Source organism: Hydractinia symbiolongicarpus, chromosome 1, assembly GCF_029227915.1.
Source record: "Hydractinia symbiolongicarpus strain clone_291-10 chromosome 1, HSymV2.1, whole genome shotgun sequence".
Taxonomy (NCBI): domain Eukaryota; kingdom Metazoa; phylum Cnidaria; class Hydrozoa; order Anthoathecata; family Hydractiniidae; genus Hydractinia; species Hydractinia symbiolongicarpus.
In genome coordinates this window covers 36,533,252-36,538,251 of record NC_079875.1, presented here as the reverse complement: position 1 = coordinate 36,538,251, position 5,000 = coordinate 36,533,252, and the positions used below count along the sequence as shown (strand labels likewise).

The window sequence follows — 5,000 nt, the reverse complement described above, 5'->3', positions numbered from 1 at the left end:
CGCAAATTGAAATTCAACTGCCCGTTTTAATACAATACCAGACTCGTTTGAGTTCTAGTTTTTTTAATTCGTTTTATCTGTTCTTCGTGTACTTAGTGACAGAAGGTTTTTAATAAAGAGGAACTGTAACATACAAAAAATGTCGTTGACGGGAAATACTTCAGCAGGTCAAATTTGCGTAAAATAATGAAAAATTGAAATTTAACTGCCTGTTTTGATACAATAACAGCCTAGTTTGAGTTCTAGTTTTTTTAATTCGTTTTATCTATTCTTCGTGTACCTAGTGACAGAACGGTTTTAATAAAGAAGAACTGTAACATCCAAAATATGTCGTTGAAAAGAAAAACTTCAGCACGTCAAATTTCCGTGAAATAGCAGAAAATTGAAATTCAGCGGCTTATTTTGATACAAGAACAGCCTCGTTTGAGTTCTTGTTTTTTTAATTCGTTTTATCTATTCTTCGTGTACCTAGTGACGGAACGGTTTTAATAAAGAAGAACTGTAACATACAAAAAATGTCGTTGACGGGAAATAATTCAGCATGTCAAATTTCCGTGAAATAGCAGAAAACTGAAATTCAACTGCTTATTTTGATACAAGAACAGCCTCGTTTGAGTTCTAGTTTTTTTAATTCGTTTTATCTGTTCTTCGTGTACCTAGTGACAGAACGGTTTTAATAAAGAAGAACTGTAACATCCAAAATATGTCGTTGAAAAGAAAAACTTCAGCACGTCAAATTTCCGTGAAATAGCAGAAAATTGAAATTCAGCGGCTTATTTTGATACAAGAACAGCCTCGTTTGAGTTCTTGTTTTTTTAATTCGTTTTATCTATTCTTCGTGTACCTAGTGACGGAACGGTTTTAATAAAGAAGAACTGTAACATACAAAAAATGTCGTTGACGGGAAATAATTCAGCATGTCAAATTTCCGTGAAATAGCAGAAAACTGAAATTCAACTGCTTATTTTGATACAAGAACAGCCTCGTTTGAGTTCTAGTTTTTTTAATTCGTTTTATCTGTTCTTCGTGTACCTAGTGATAGAAGGGTTTTAATAAAGAGGAACTGTAACATCCAAAATATGTCGTTGAGAAGAAATACTTCAGCAGATCAAATTTCCGTAAAATAGCAGAAAATTGAAATTCAACTGCCGGTTTTGATACAATAACAGCCTCGTTTGAGTTCTAGTTTTTTTAACTCGTTTTATCTATTCTTTGTGTGCCTAGTGACAGAACGGTTTTAATAAAGAAGAACTGTAACATCCAAAATATGTCGTTGAAAAGAAATACTTCAGCACGTCAAATTTCCGTGAAATAGCAGAAAATTGAAATCCAACGGCTTATTTTGATACAAGAACAGCCTCGTTTGAGTTCTTGTTTTTTTAATTCGTTTTATCTATTCTTCGTGTACCTAGTGACAGAACGGTTTTAATAAAGAAGAACTGTAACATCAAAAATATGTCGTTGAAAAGAAATACTTCAGCACGTCAAATTTCCGTGAAATAGCAGAAAATTGAAATTCAACGGCTTATTTTGATACAAGAACAGCCTCGTTTGAGTTCTAGTTTTTTTAACACGTTTTAGATTTTTTGTAGACCTGAAGAATACATATGTAAAACTGTGAATATGAAGTACCACGAGATAACAACATCATAAAACGATGTTATGGGTCGCGAAAAATGCTAAAACGCATCTTTTTCCTTGTTAAAACAGCAATTGTGAGAAATTGGAAACGCTATGATTCTGCAACGTAAAGTCAAATGGCAATTATTTTCTCCAGGCGTTGAGAGGTTAACGTGGTGAGTATTTGTGTAAAATATTGCGTTCAATAATAATTGTGCAAGGCCAATATTGCATGTTAAACATGCCAATACGTGCGTTTTCACCAAATTAGGGAAAAATCGGAAAAATCGGAAATCCCGAACGACATGTCGGATTGGCTTTATATTTGGCACAATGAACCATCTTGACATGACAAAGGTTCACACGAATTTTTTTTCAAAAAAACGCTGACGTCAGCATTTTATTTGGCCTTGAATGTTTGACATTTTAGGGCTTCTGGACCCCCCGCAGAGCCACAAATCGGGAATTTGTGCTCCTACCCGGTTTTAGCCTGAAGTGTTTTACATATCTGCCAAAGATTTAAGAAATACCTTCAATATTTCAGAAGCTATAGCGATTTACCTGTTTTTAAAAAGACCAAAAAAAGTAAGGCCCCAAAACAGGTACTTCCGGTTGACCTTTGACCTCCAAATTTTGCATGGTAATAGATCTCCAAATTTGCTACCATGAAATTCTTGTCCGTTTTTTATAAAAATGCTGACGTCAGCAGTTAAAATTTTTTGAAATTTTAGAATTTATGAAGGTTTGACCGTGCACTTTGTGACGTCATAAGTCTGGTTCTAGCCAAAGTCACACAAAAATATTCCGCCATTTTTCTTAAAATGCCTTTGTTTATAAGTTTGCTTTTTATGATTTCGTTAAAACGTTGTAGTTACTGAGAAAAAATTGTCAAAAAATGCATGTAAGAACCGTCCTATACAAAACACACTGGACGGTTTCTATTGTCAAAAACATTAAACTGTTAATAACATGAGAACGAGGCTTTCCAGCACCAAGGTTCTACAGGCAATTTTTCTTCTTACTAAATGGCCTATCCACTGACAAATATCTGCATCTACTTTTAAATGTTTCACAAAAGTTATTACTATTATATAAGTAAAATGATGACATTATGTTTAATAAGAGAGTATTATCAGATACGTATGTGTGAAACGGTGAAGTCTTAAGTAATAACTGGCTTGTGGCAGCCAAGCGTTCATAGCGACGTTGCTTTTTGATCCTTCGATGTCGGCTCTTCCTATCATTGTGAAGCAGAATTCACCAAGTGTTGGATTGTTCACCCACTAATAGGGAACGTGAGCTGGGTTTAGACCGTCGTGAGACAGGTTAGTTTTACCCTACTGATGAAGTGTTGTTGCAATAGTAATTCTGCTCAGTACGAGAGGAACCGCAGATTCAGACAATTGGCATTTGCACTTGCTTGAAAAAGCAATGGTGCGAAGCTACCATCTGTTGGATTATGACTGAACGCCTCTAAGTCAGAATCCGTGCTAGAAAGCAATGATAATTACCTCTGGATAATCTTAGGCGAACAAGAATAGAACGGCTTCTGTCGTTCCTAAGTCCCAATGCACTGAGTCGGAGAAAAACCGTCGAGGTGCTGCAACTATCAAAATCTAAAATTTCCAGAGATAAATCCTATGCAGACGACTTAAACAAGAACGTGGTATTGTAAAAAGTAGAGTAGCCTTTGTGCTACGATCTTCTGAGATTAAGCCTCTGTTCGACAGATTTGTCACTTTGTGACAAGTCCTTTTTTTAACCAACTGCTTTGTACCGTGGAGTACCAGTTATCTTGTGCTTACCTGAACTTTTTTTTTAAAAAAGGTGATGCGTGCGTGCTGTACCATTCATCTTTATCACCTCGGTTTAATATTTGGAGACACAGATGTATGGATTAAAAGTGTATGGATTAAAGGTGTATGGATTACAACTGTATCGATTACAACTGTATGTATAGATTACAAGTGTATGGATTACAGCAAGAATTACGGACTAGGGCTATGTTCAGGGTTAAGGTAAAGCCTAGGCTGGGGCCTAGGGGTAATGCTACTGCTTTGGATACGGTTGTGGGTCTTTTTTTTAAAAAAAAAATTTTGGTGGTGTGGCGTACCCTCTCACTTCTTCAATTTCTCAAGCCGTTTATGTGTTATGCCGTATTTTGTTATTTTCAGGTCCCATGAGGCTTAACCGTCATAAAAATATGTTCGGAATGTTGCTGGGCCTATCAGTAACAAACGCGCATGCGTTACGGCACATTCCGGTTAACTTTAAAAAAAATCGATTTTTTTTCCTAAGTCCCCACTTTAGTGTCAGAAACTGGAAAAACGTGCTATATAATGTAGAGAGGGTAGAACAGAGAAGCAATGAGAAATGAGTGAACTCGACTAGAGTTTGGTTGTTATTGTTTCTTTGTGACACAATCTCTTATGCGTTGGTATCAGAGTTTATTTGTGTTGCTGTAAAGACTGTTGAGTTGTCATTCAGTTCTTACGGTAATACGGCTCTGGCTCAAGCAATGAAATGCAAGTCAAATTTTGTTCTTGCAGGACATTACTTATGTGTGTGCACGGGCTAACTGCTAGTCAAGTAGTAGTTTGTAGTCTCTAAAGATAGTGATATCTTTCTCATTGGTGGCTCTTGTGATGTTGGCAGATGCTGTTCAACTGATCCTGGGTTACTGAGAAGGAACGGTAGAAGGGCAAACACTCTGAAGCGTATGAATTGCAGCTATTTCTAAAGAATTGGCTACGATTTTACGTTGACGATTGTAGATACGAACGCCTGCGCCTGCAACACGTTACGTATTGCAGGTTGTAGTGTGTTTAAGTGAATGTAGCTGCTTGCTATTTCACGACCGTAGTTACCTGGTTGATCCTGCCAGTAGTCATATGCTTGTCTCAAAGATTAAGCCATGCATGTCTAAGTATAAGCACTTGTACTGTGAAACTGCGAATGGCTCATTAAATCAGTTATCGTTTATTTGATTGTACTTTACTACATGGATACCTGTGGTAATTCTAGAGCTAATACATGCGAAAAATCCCGACTTCTGGAAGGGATGTATTTATTAGATTAAAAACCAATGCGAGTTTCGGCTCGTTTTCTTGGTGATTCATGATAACTTTTCGAATCGCATGGCCTTGCGCCGGCGATGTTTCATTCAAATTTCTGCCCTATCAACTGTCGATGGTAAGGTAGTGGCTTACCATGGTTGTAACGGGTGACGGAGAATTAGGGTTCGATTCCGGAGAGGGAGCCTGAGAAACGGCTACCACATCTAAGGAAGGCAGCAGGCACGAAAATTACCCAATCCCAACACGGGGAGGTAGTGACAAGAAATAACGATACGGGGTCTATATAGGCTTCGCAATTGGAAT

At 37.2% G+C, this 5,000-nt stretch overlaps 1 non-coding gene and 1 pseudogene across 1 annotated transcript in view; both read left to right on the top strand.

Annotated features, from left to right (window-relative positions):
• The window catches only part of LOC130620356 (large subunit ribosomal RNA), a 7,097-nt pseudogene extending 3,741 nt beyond the window's left edge, over positions 1-3,356 (top strand).
• A 1,128-nt stretch (positions 3,357-4,484) lies between these two features.
• The window catches only part of LOC130657779 (small subunit ribosomal RNA), a 1,802-nt gene continuing 1,286 nt past the window's right edge, over positions 4,485-5,000 (top strand). The window contains exon 1 of the ribosomal RNA XR_008985215.1: positions 4,485-5,000. This exon is cut by the window's right edge and continues 1,286 nt beyond it. This is a non-coding gene — a ribosomal RNA (small subunit ribosomal RNA).